Raw genomic sequence first — 13,681 nt, 5'->3', positions numbered from 1 at the left:
ATGGACATATTTGGAGACTAGATAATGTATATGTCAGGTTCTATTCTCTAAAATCTCCCAATCTATTCGTCATAGTGTTTCCAAAATCTCCCTTGCATCAGAATTCAAGTAGAGGTTTAACACAGATAAGTACACACTCAGAGGTTCTACTGGTAGTCATGTATTGCATTATGATGCGTTGTCTGAGTAGTTCTGATATGTAACCCTTTCTGGAACATTTAAGTCTTGTGGGTTATAAATGCAACATTCTTTGATGTAATTGTTGAAGAACATCTAATATTTGCTGACTTTACTTTTTCCCAATAATATTGTTGAAAATATAACCATAACTGGGGAGCACAACTTCCTTATTCTTCCACTTCTCTTAGTTTGTGAGTGGGGATGAAGAATAGGGAAAGAAGATACACAGAGTTAACAAGAATAAAAATATCCCCCCAAATGACATTTACCTTCCTTTTATTTACAATAACTAAGAAGATTTCATTATTTCATGTTTCTCCAGCTCAGATGCAGCATATAATATTTCTACAATTCTAAAATGTATGTAGTTTCTATGTTTTAATATATTTGAAATAGGACATAATTCAAAGTTACATTAGCTTTCTTGAAAAATCATTAATCAATATTGAATTTTATAATCAGTGAGTGCTTATAGATGAGAAAATAAGGTAAGCTTCCATGGCACATAAGAAAGATTTGTATTCTTTCTATAGCACTTCAGTTTAACTTCTTTTTTTTTTTTCTATTTCATTCATTAATGAATCATAAGCATAGTATTTACAATTGTTTATTTATTTTTTCATCTATCAAAATGCATCTGATCTTTATTTTTACAGTTTTAAGTATACAGTAACACAAACCAGTTTCCATCTGTCCAGATATTTAGCATTCTTTGTCAGCATGATTTTAAGTAACTATCAGAGTGGTGGCATATTAAAGATGGCATTAATTTGACATATGATTAATGTATTTTGCCAAAAATACAATCATATGAAACAAATTCCTCCAAATAAAGAATGTTTTTATATATAAATCATGCTATAAAGTCCAATTTAATAAAAATTGGCTACTTAAAAAGAATATGGGAAAATGCATTTAATTATAATTAAAAAGCTTTAAGACAGTTTTGTCTAATGAAGAATATAAATGATTAAAGTGGTTGATTACCAGTCATCAAAGGAACTCAATAAATTTCAGTCACCTATTTTTTCAGTCATCTGTTGCCATCGCAAGCCTTTAGTTATAATTCATAATATAAGCCTGAAATGGACTAAAAATTTAACCTGGCACCTATTATAAGTCATTTGATTTTCCTATATAGTTATAGTATATAAAAAGCCTGTTTAGAAAAGCTTTTATTTTTCTCATTTTCAAATAAATAAACGGACTCAGTTTGTATGAAGCTAAATACATTGTCCAAATTCATACCATTAGTAAATGGCAGAGCTCGGATTCAGACCTGGCACAGACTTCAATGCCTGGGCTATAAGAAATAGAAAGTCATTGTTTTTAAACGTAAAGTCTCATATAAAAAACTGAAAGACACTTAACTCTCTCTTACTACAAGATCAGAAAATGTCAACCTCCCAGATGTAAAAGAAAAAAGGATACTGATTTTGATATCACTCTCCTTATTTTCCTTTTGGACTTGGCATTCAGGTCAGTTCAGTTTCTCAGTCGTGTCCAATTCTTTGTGACCCCATGGACCGCAGCACCAGGCTTCCCTGTCCATCACCAACTCCCAGAGCTTGCTCAAACTCATGTCGATCAAGTTGGTGATGCCATCCAACCATCTCATCCTCTGTTGTCCCCTTCTCCTGACTTCAATCTTTCCCAGCATCAGGGTATTTTCAAATGAGTGCGTGCTTTGCATCAGGTGGCCTAAGTATTGGAGTTTCAGCTTCAGCATCTGCATCAGTCATTCCAATGAATATTCAGCACTGATTTCCTTTAGGATTGACTGGTTGGATCTCCTTGCTGTCCAAGGGACTCTCAAAAGTCTTCTCCAACAGCACAGTTCAAAAGCATCAGTTTTCTAGCACTCAGCTTTCTTTATAGGCCAACTGTCACATCTATACATGACTACTGGAAAAACCATAACTTTGACTAGATGGACCTTTATCAGCAAAATAATGTCTCTGCTTTTTAATATGCTGTCTAGGTTAGTCATAGCTTTTCTTCCAAGGAGCAAGGCCTTGTAATTTCATGGCTGCAGTCCCCATCTGCAGTGATTTTGGAGCCCAAGAAAATAAAGTCTGTTACTGTTTCCACTGTTACCCCATCTATTGGCCATGAAGTGATGGGACCAGATGCCATGATCTTAGTTTTTCGAATGTTGAGTTTTAAGCTAGCTTGTTCACTTTCCTCTTTCACTTGGCCTTACCTCTATAAAATTTCAGCTCCAAATATGAATACTATATACAAAAATTTCAACAACCTGAGGAAAGCTACTGAGAAGAAATAATGAAATATTGAGTATACTTTCAGTCAAGCGAGTCCTACAGTGGTTCTATGAACAATGATGTGATAAAAATGTAAAACAATGGCTGATATTTCTTTGCCTTTGTATATAGGATTGTAATTTATAAAATGTTTTCGTATTCATTTTATCATTCTATCCACATGATTAGATTGAAAAAATTCCTCTCCTCATTTACTGAACACTAAATTGTGTTTTATTCTTACATTTTCAGTAAATAGTGGAGACAAGGCTGGAACCTGGATATTATGATATGTACTTTATAACCTTTCAGTTATGTATTTTCATAGCCTCCTATCTTATTGATATAAAAATTCACATTAGCCTCTTCTCTTTTTAATGTCAGTTTGATAATTCTGCTATGAACAGCAGATGTTTTTCTGGAATTCTCTTGCTTTTTTGATGATCCAATGGATGTTGGCAATTTGATCTCTGGTTCCTCTGCCTTTTCTAAATCCAGCTTGAACATCATGAAGTTCATGGTCCAAGTACTGTTGAAGCCTGGCCTGGAGAATTTTAAGCATTACTTTGATAGTGTGTGAAATGAGTGCAGTTGTGCAGTAGTTTGAGCATTCTTAGGCATTGCCTTTCTTTGGGATTGGAATGAAAAGTGACTTTTGCAGTCCTGTGGCCACTGCTCAGTTTTTCAAATTTGCTGGCATATTGAATGCAGCACTTTCACAGCATCATCTTTTAGGACTTGAAATAGCTCAACTGGAATTCCATCACCTCTACTAGTTTTGTTCATCGTGATGCTTCCTAAGGCCTACTTGCCTTGACATTCCAGGATATCTGGCTCTAGTAAGTGATTACACCATTGTCATTATCTGGGCCATGAAGATCTTTTTTGTATAGTTCTTCTGTGCATTCTTGCCACCTCTTCTTAATATTTTCTGCTTCTGTTAGGTCCATACCAGTTCTGTCCTTTACTGTGCCCTTTTTTGCATGAAATGTTCCCTTGGTATCTCTAATATTCTTGAAGAGATATCTAGTCTTTCCCATTCTAGTGTTTTCCTCTATTTCTTTGCATTGATCAGTGAGGAAGGCTTTCTTATCTCTCGTTGGTTTTTTTGGCACTGTGCATTCAGATAGGTATATCTTTCCCTTTTCTCCTTTGCCTTTAGCTTCTCTTCTCTTCTCAGGTATTTATAAGGCCTCCTCAGACAAACTGTTTTGCCTTTTTGTATTTCTTTTTCTTGGGAATGGTCTTTACCACTGCCTCCTTTACAATTTCATAAACCTCTGTCCATAGTTCTTCAGGCACTCAGTCTATCAGATCTTATCCCATGAATCTATGTGTCACTTCCACTGTATAATCATAAGGGATTTTATTTGGGTCACACCTGAATGGTCTAGTGGTTTCCAACACTTTCTTCAATTTAAGTCTGAATTTTGCAATAAGAAGTTCATGATCTGAGCCACAGTCAGTTCCCGCTCTTGTTTTTGCTGACTGTGTAGAGCTTCTCCATCTTTGGCTGCAAAGAATAAAATCAGTCTGATTTCGGTATTGACCATCTGGTGATGTCCATGTGTTGAGTCTTCTCTTGTGTTTTTGGAAGAGAGTGTTTCCTATGACTGTTGCATTCTCTTGGCAAAACTCTGTAGCCTTTGTCCTGCTTTGTTTTGTACTCCAAGGCCAAATTTGCCTGTTGCTGCAGGTATTGTTGACTTCCTACTCATACATTCCATTCTCCTATAATGAAAATGACATCTTTTGTGGGTGTTAATTCTAGTAGGTCTTGTAGGTCTTGTAGGTCTTCATAGAACCATTCAACTTCTGCTGCTTCTGCATTACTGGTCAGGGCATAGACTAGGATTACTGTGATATTGAATGGTTTGCCTTGGAAATGAACAGAGATCATTCTGTCATTTTTGAGATTGCATCCAAGTACTGCATTTTGGCCTCTTTTGTTGACTATGATGGCTACTCCATTTCTTCTCAGGGATTTTTGCCTACAGTAGTAGATATAATGGTCATCTAAGTTAAATTCACCCATTCCAGTCCATTTTAGTTTGCTGATTCCTAAAATGTCGACATTCACTCTTGCCATCTCCTGTTTGACCACATCCAGTTTGCCTTAATTAATGAATCTAACATTCCAGGTTCCTATGCAATATTGCTCTTTATAGCATCAGACTTTAAGTCCATCACCAGTCACATCCACAACTGGGTGTTGTTTTTGCTTTGGCTCTGTTTCTTCATTCTTTCTGGAGTTATTTCTCCACTGATCTCTAGTAACATACTGGTCACCACCGACCTGGAAAGTTCATCTTTTAGTGTCATATCTTTTTGCCTTTTCATACAGTTCATGGGGTTCTCAAGGTAAGAATACTGAAGTGGTTTACCGTTCCCTAGTCTCGTGGACCACATTTTGTCAGAATTCTCCACCTTGTCCCATCCATCTTGGGTGGTCCTAACACAGCATGACTCATAGTTTCATTGAGTTAGACAAGGCTCTCCTATCAGTAAAATGGGGCAAAATGGTCATTGCATATAGCCCTGATAGATTGGCTTGCATACCTATCCTGAGTTTCCACCTGGGGCTGTGCTTTGGGTCAATGAGTACAATTCATTTTAAATGTGTGAGCTCTTTTTTTCTTCTCTATCGTGGGACTACTGCTTTCTACAAATCTGACGGCAGACACTCTCCAGTGGAGGGTTCCCTGATAGACAGCTCTATCTGTATTTTCTTTGCCATGGAAAATATTAAGTTTGTAAATATACTTTGCTTGGTATGATGGAAAGGATATTGAACAATGAGTTAGAGACTTACTTCTCTTTTTTTAGGGTGAGTGTTTCTGTCCTTGACAACTGTAAACCATCAAAGGCTGGGGGCAAGAAGAGGGATGCATATCTATTACTTGCAGGCTACTACGCTCCTAGTCTCTTTCTATGAGGAAGCTAACACGATGATTTTGGTGCCCTTCTTGAGTCTCCGCATCCTCCAAATAGTGTTCTAGGAGGTGAACACAGCAGCCAGTCATGGTTGGCATAAAAGTTAAAGCTGATTTTCCATCCTAGACTACATGACCTCTAAATTACCTTTCAAGTCAAATATTGTATGGTTTACTGATTACAACTTTTGATTATTCCTATTTTGATTTTATGGGCTTCCCATGTGGTGCTGCGTTAAATTTTCCTGCCAATGCAAGAGAAACCAGAGACGTGGGTTTGATCCCTGGTTTGGAAGGATCTCCTAGAGTAGAAGATGGCAGCCTGCTCCAGTATTCTTGCCTGGAAATCTCCATGGACAGAAGAGCCTGGCCAGCTAGAGTCCATGGGGTCGCAAAGAGTCAGACAGTACTGAGCAACCAAGCACAGCACATTTTGATTTTATAGGAAAATTCAGTTTTTCTTGCTAGTATGTGTAGCAGTATGGATAACACTAAATAGCAGATAATCTAAGATTAACACATTTGCTTAAATAACTATTTTTATTATTTGCTTAGTTTTTGTGTTCTTACTAACAGCAGTTAATAGAAGTGACATAGTTGATAGGAGGAAACACAAATTGTATACTAAAGCAAATTTATCTGCCAAAGAATAATTAATATATGAGTCTTCAGAGTTTATCTTTCTAAATTTGAAGAAAAAAGATGATTTTCATGTATTGTAATGCGTGACAGAATATAATACTGAAACTGATTTTTTCCATCATGAACCTCTATTTAAAATGTCTGTGATAAACTTATATAAAATATCACATTTATTTGATCACTTTAAATTACTGTGATCTAAGGATTGAATTCAGCTGTATATACCTGAGGCACTTTTATCTTGATGTTAAATATAAGTGAGCCAATTTTTTAAACAAAATCTTTCTTAAAAAGTAAATTTCTACTTGCTTATATAAATAAGCAATGGTTGTGTTTACGTCAATAATGAAACAAAAGTTTTTTTTTAATTTAATTCATTATTAAATTTCTTTAATTCATTATTCAGTATTTTTGCATAAATTCATTGGAAATATAACTAAAATTCTTATTGCTTCCTATAAATGTTGAATTCATGGACATGAATAGGCTCTATGTGTGATTTTACTGAAACTTCACCTGCAACCTGTGGTGGTCTAAGAATCATTTATCCATTATGCTATCTTTCACATTTATTTGAAATCATATATCCTCTGTCATTCTTGAAAATTATGTCCCTAGTAATTATTAATTTACTTTGTATGTGTTGTTTGCCTTAATACTAATCATGATATATTTATTTGATATTTATATGTGTGTCACTAACATACTACTTCTAAACTTTCATTTGTCAGCTTTCACTAAGTGGCCGATTTATTTATTTATTTATTTATTTTAATTGGAGGCTAATTACTTTACAGTATTGTTGTGGTTTTGCCATACATTGACATGCATCAGCCACAGGTGTACACGTGTCCCCCATTGCAAACCCCTACCCCATCTCCCTTCCCATGCCATCCTCTGGGTTGTCCCAGAGGATGCATCAGCTATGCATCATGCACCAGCTATGTGTGCCCTGTTTCATGCATCAAACTTGGATTGGTCATCTGTTTCACATTTGGTAATATACATGTTTCAAAGCTATTCTCTCAAATCCTCCCACTCTCGCCTTCTCCCACAGAGTCCAAAAGTCTGTTCTTTATGTCTGTGTCTCTTTTGCTGTCTTGCATATTGGGTCATCATTACCGTCTTTCTAAATTCCATATATATGCATTAATATACTGTACTGGTATTTTTCTTTCTGACTTACTTCACTCTATATAGTAGGCTCCAGTTTCATCCACCTCATTAGAACTAATTCAAATGGATTCTTTTTAATAAATAATATTCCTTTATATATATGCACCACCCTTTCTTATCCATTCATCTGCTAATGGACGTCTAGATTGCTTCCATGACCTAGCTATTGTAAATCATGTTGGGGTACATGTGTTTCTTTCAGTTCTGGTCTCCTCAGTGTCTATGCCCAGCGTGGGATTGCTGGGTCATATGGCATTTCTATTTCCAGTTTTTAAGGAATGTCCACACTCTTCTCCGTAGTGGCTACACTAGTTTGCATTCCCACCAACAGTGTAAGAGGGTTCCCTTTTCTCCACACCCTCTCCAGCATTTATTGTTTGTAGACTTTTTGATAGCAGCCATTCTGACTGGCGTGAGATGGTACCTCATTGTGGTTTTGATTTGCATTTCTCTGAAATTGAGTGATGTTGAGCATCTTGTCATGTGTTTGTTAGCCATCTGTATGTCTTCTTTGGAGAAATATCTATTTAGTTCTTTGGCCCATTTTTTGATTGGGTCATTTATTTTTCTGGTATAGAGCTTCATGAGCTGCTTGTGTATTTTTGAGATTAATTTTCTGTCAGTTGCTTCATTTGCTATTATTTTGTCCCTTTCTGAATGATCTTTTCACCTTGCTTATAGTTTCCTTCATTGCGCAAAAGCTTTTAAGTTTAATTAGGTCCCATTTGTTTATTTTTGCTTTTATTTCCATTCCACCTCTGGGAGGTGGTCATAAAGGATCCTGCTGTGATTTATGTCAGAGAGTGTTTTGCCTGTGTTTTCCTCTAGGAGTTTTATAGTTTCTGGTCTTACATTTAGATTTTTAATCCATTTTGAGTTTATTTTTCTGTATGGTGTTAGAAAGTGTTCTAGTTTCATTCTTTTACAAGTGGTTGGCCAGTTTTCCCAGCACCACTTGTTAAAGAGATTATCTTTTCTCCATTGTACATTTTTGCCTCTTTTGTCAAAGATAAGGTATCCATAGGTTGTGGATTTATCTATTTTGCTAATAGATAAATTATCTATTTTGTTATCTATTTTGATAAATAGAAAATTTATCTATTTTCTATTTTGTTCCATTGATCTATATTTCTGTCTCTGTGCCAGTGCCGCACTGTCTTGATGACTGTAGCTTTGTAGTATAGTCAAGTCAGGAAGTTGATCTCTCCAGTTCCATTCTTTCTCAATATTGCTTTGGCTCTTTGAGCTTTTTTGTATTTCTATACAAATTGTGAAATTATTTGTTCTAATTCTGTGAAAAATACTGTTGGTAGCTTCATAGGGTTGGCATTGAATCTATAGATTGTTTTGGATAGTATACTCATTTTCACTATATTGATTCTTCTAATTCATGAACATTGTATATTTCCATCCATTTGTGTCATCTTTGATTTCTTTCATCAGTGTTTTATAGTTTTCTATATTTAGGTCTTTTGTTTCTTTAGGTAGATTTGTTCCTAAGTACTTTATTCTTTTCGTCACAATGATGAATTGGATTTTCCTTAATTTCTCTTTTTGTTTTCTCATTGTTAGTGTATAGGAATGCAAGGGATTTCTGTGTATTAATTTTATGTCCTGCAACTTTACCATGTTCATTGATTAGCTCTAGTAACTTTCTGGTGGAGTCTTTAGGGTTTTCTATGTAGAGGATCATGTCATCTGCAAACAGTGAGAGTTTTACTTCTTCTTTTCCAATCTGGATTCCTTTTATTTATTTTTTTCTTCTCTGACTGCTGTGGCTAAAACTTCCAAAACTATGTTGAATAGTAGTGGTGAGAGTGGGCACTCCTGTCTTGTTCCGGGAAATGCTTTCAATTTTTCACCATTGAGGATAATGTTTGCTGTGGGTTTATCATATATGGCTTTTATTATGTTGAGGTATGGTCCTTCTATGCCTGCTTTCTGCAGGGTTTTTATCATAAATGAATGTTGAATTTTGTCAAAGGCTTTCTCTGCATCTATTGAGATAATCATATGGTTTTTATCTTTCAATTTGTTAATATGATGTATCACATTAATTGATTTGTGAATATTGAAGACTCCTTGGATCCCTGGGATAAAGCCCACTTGGTCATGATGTATAATCTGTTTAATATGTTGTTGGATTCTGTTCACTAGAATTTTGTTAAGGATTGTTGCATCTATGTTCATCAGTGATATTGGCCTGTAGTTTTCTTTATTTGTGGCATCTTTGTCTGGTTTTGGTATTAGGGTGATGATGGCCTCATAGAATGAGTTTGGGAGTTTACCTCCCTCTACAATTTTCTGGAAGAGTTTGAGTATGATAGGTGTTAGTTCTTCTCTAAATTTCTGGTAGAATTCACCTGTGAAGCCATCTGGTCCTGAGCTTTTGTTTGTTGGAAGATTTTTTATTACAGTTTTGATTTCCGTGCTTGTGATGGGTCTGTTAAGATTTTCTGTTTCTTTCTGATTCAGTTTTGTAAGTTTATACTTTTCAAGGAATTTGTCCATTTCTTCCTATTTGTCCACCTTATTGGCATATAGTTGCTGATTGTAGTCTCTTATGATCCTTTGTATTTCTGTGTTGTCTGCTGTGATTTCTCCATTTCATTTCTAATTTTGTTGATTTGATTCTTCTCCCTTTTTTTCTTGATGAGTCTGGCTAATAGTTTGTCTATTTAATTTACCTTCTCAAAGAACCAGCTTTTAGTTTTGTTGATTTTTGCTATAGTGTCCTTTGTTTCCTTTTCACTTATTTCTACTCTAATTTTTATGATTTCCTTCCTTCTACTAACCCTAGGGTTCTTCATTTCTTCTTTTTCTAGTAGTTTTAAGAGTAAAGTTCAGTTATTTGTTTGATTTTTTTCTCTTCTTTCTTGAGATAAACTTGTATTGCTGTGAACCTTCCCCTTAGTACTGCTTTTACTGAATCCCATAGGTTTTGGGTTGTCCTGTTTTCATCTTCATTTGTTTCTATGCATATTTTGATTTCCTTTTTGATTTATTCCATGGTTTGTTGGTTATTCAGAAGTGTGTTGTTTAGCCTCCATATGTTTGTATTTTTAATAGTATTTTTCCCCTGTAGTTGACATCTAACCTTACCACATTGTGATCAGAAAAGATGCTTGAAATGATTTCAATTCTTTTGAATTTACCAAGGCTAGATTTATGACCCAGGATGTGATCTATCCTAGAGAATATTCAGTGTGCACTTGAGAAAAAGGTGAAATTCATTGTTTTGGGGTGAAATGTCCTATAGATATCAATTAGGTCTAAGTGGTCCATTGTATCATTTAAAGTCTGTGTTTCCTTGCTAATTTCCTGTTTGGTTGACCTATCCATAGGTGTGAGTGTGGTATTAAAGTCCCCACTATTATTGTATTCCTGTTAATTTCCCCTTTCATACTTGTTAGCATTTGCCTTATGTATTGAGATGCTCATATATTGGGTGCATGCTGCTGCTGCTGCTGCTAAGTTGCTTCAGTAGTGTCTGACTCATATATTCTTGGATTGATCCTTTGACCATTATGTAGTGTCCTTCTTTGTCCCTTTTCACAGCCTTTATTTCAGTCTATTTTATCTGATATGAGTATTGCTACTCCTGCTTTCTTTTGGTCTCTATTTGCATGAAATATCTTTTTTTCCAGCCCTTCACTTTCAGTCTGTGAGTGTCCCTTGGTTTGAGGTGGGTCTCTTGTAGACAGCATATATGTGGGTCTTGTTTTTTGTATCCATTCAGCCAGTCTTTGTCTTTTGGTTGGGGCATTCAACCCATTTACATTTAAGGTAATTATTGATAAGTATGATCCCATTTCCATTTACTTTGTTGTTTTGGGTTTGAAACAAACTTCTGTGTTTCCTGTCTAGAGAAGATTCTTTAGCATTTGTTGAAGAGCTGGTTTGGTGGTGCTGAATTCTCTCAGCTTTAGCTTGTCTGTAAAACTATTGAATTCTTCATACTTGAATGAGATCCTTGCTGGGTATAGTAATTTGGGTTGTAGGTTTTTCTCTTTCATCACTTTAAATATGTTCTGCCCTTCCCTTCTGGCCTGAAGAGTTTCTATTGAAACATCAGCTGTTATCTTTATGGGGATCCCCTTGTGTGCTATTTGTTGCTTTTCCCTTGCTGCTCTTTGTGTTTGATCTTCATTAATTTGATTAATATATGCCTTGGGGTGTTTTGCCTTGGGTTCATCCTGTTTGGGACTCTCTGGGTTTCTTGGACTTGGGTGGCTATTTCCTTCCCCATTTTAGGGAAGTTTTCTACTATTATCTCCTCAAGTATTTTCTCATGCCCTTTCTATTTGTCTTCTTCTGGGACTTCTATGATTCAAATGTTGGAGCATTTAACATTGTCCCAGAGGTCTCTGAGGTTGTCCTTGTTTCTTTTAATATTTTTTTTCTTTTTTCCTCTCTGCTTCATTTATTTCCACCATTCTATCTTCCACCTCATTTATCCTATCTTCTGCTTGAGGTATTCTACTCTTGGCTCCCTCCAGAGGGCTTTTGATCTCACTTATTGCATTATTCATTATTGATTGACTCTTCTTTATTTCTTCCGGGTCTTTGTTAAACATTTCTTTCATCTTCTAAATACTTGTCTCTAGTCTATTTATCTGTAAGTCCATTTTGTTTTCAAGATTTGGGACCATCTTTACTATCATTATTCTGAATTATTTTCCAGGTAGACTCCCTATCTCCTCCTCTTTGGCTTGGTGGGCATTTATCATGTTCCTTTACCTTCTGAATATTTCTCTGCCTTTTCATTTTGTTTAGATTGTTGTGTTGGGGTGCCCTTTATGTAGGCTGGAAGTTTGTGGCTCCTCTTTATTGTGTAGCCTGCTCTCTGTGGAGGGGGGGGGGGGGGGGGTTGGACAAGTGGCTTGTCAAGGTTTCCTGATTAGGGGAGCTTGTGTCTGTGTTCTGGTGGGTGGAGCTGGATCTCTTCTGAAGTGCAGTGAAGTGTCCAGTAGTGAGTTTTGGGGTGTCTGTGGGTTTAGCTGGCTTTGGGAAGCCTGTCTTTTAATGCTCAGGGCTGTGTTCCTGCTTTGCTGGAGAATTAGCATGGTATGTCTTGCTCTGGAGCTTGTTGGCTCTTGGGTGGAGCTTGGCTTCAGTGTAGGTATAGAGGGTTTGGGGTGAGCTCTTGTCTGTTACTGTTCCCTACAATAAAGAATCAGTCGCTGATGTTCTCATTTTGGAGTTAAGCCTCCTGCCTCTGACTTTAAGTCTCATTCTTACAGTAGCCCCAAGACTTCTCCATCCATACACCACAGATGATAAAACATCTAGGTTAATGGTGAAACAGTTCTCCTCAGCAAGGGACATCCAGAGAGGTTCACAGAGTTACATGTAGAAGAGAAGAGGGAGGAGGCAGATAGAGTTGACCAGGAGGAGAAGAGGGGGAGTCAAAAGGGGGAGAGACCAGTCTAGCCAGTAATCAGTTCCCTAAGTGTTCTCCACAGTCTGGAATACCCAGAGAGATTCACAAAGTTAAGTAGAGAAGAGAAGGGGGAGAGAGGAGATTGAGGTGACCTGGTGGAGAAAAGGGAGAGTCAAAAGGGAGAGAGCAATCAAGCCAGTAATCACACCCCTCCTTTCGAAGAGAGTGGGCTGACTTTCTGGGCACCTGGTGTCCTCCACCAGCATTCAGAAGTTGTTTTGTGGAAGTTATTCAGCATTCAAATGAGCTTTTGATGAATTTGTGGGGGAGAAAGTGGTCTTCCCATCCTATTCATCTGCCATCTTGGGACCACCCCCCAACTGGCCAATTTATTTCATGGAGGTACTTATCATATAACTTTTGCTTTGAATTTTTCAAGAATTATGTAAAAAAATAAAGTTTGAATACTGAGAATGTTATATCTAGAATGCATCAGATCTAGAATAAATACTTGAACAATTATGATGTCTTACCTTCTCCAGTGGAATTAATTTTTCCTGATTCTTTCTATATTTACTTTTGAGTTTTAAATTCTTGACTTCAAAAATTGGCATTCTGATATATCACTTCTGAACTCTTTTTTCCCTAGATACTATGTCTTTATGTTTAATTATAATTTATATTTATTCTTGTTTTAAATATGTTTTGAAGTAAGAGTATATGCATGCACACAGTAGTTAAAATGAAGCTAAAACAGATCATATACAATGTAGTATAAATTAGATATTGTTCAGCTGGAAACCAGAATGAGGTAGTTTCTGAAATGCATTATTTTATTTAACTATGATTTTTCTGTAAAACAAGGAGAAAAACAAAAACATTTTCATTTCATGTTTAATGAGAAAGCCGAGTGTCATTGAAGTTTTAGGTATCAGAATGACTCTCTTCTCTGTGGCCAGAAGTGCCTTCCTCAAACTCTTCATCTCCCCCTTCATTTATTTACCAGTTTGCATATTATCTCCTTTTGTAAAACCTTGTATTACATATTCAGTAAAGAATTACCTTTTCTTTGAATTATACATTGATAATTATATACTGTCACTTGG

The 13,681-nt window shown here is 36.1% G+C and overlaps 1 protein-coding gene across 1 annotated transcript in view; it reads left to right on the top strand.

Moving 5' to 3' along the window:
* The window catches only part of GRID2 (glutamate ionotropic receptor delta type subunit 2), a 1,497,839-nt gene that overhangs the window by 783,581 nt on the left and 700,577 nt on the right, over window positions 1–13,681 (top strand). The gene's annotated exons all lie outside the window — the stretch shown is intronic.

The sequence above is a fragment of the Dama dama genome, chromosome 17, assembly GCF_033118175.1.
Source record: "Dama dama isolate Ldn47 chromosome 17, ASM3311817v1, whole genome shotgun sequence".
NCBI lineage: Eukaryota > Metazoa > Chordata > Mammalia > Artiodactyla > Cervidae > Dama > Dama dama.
The sequence above is the reverse complement of the archived record's forward strand: the minus strand, read 5'-3'. Positions and strand labels throughout refer to the sequence as shown.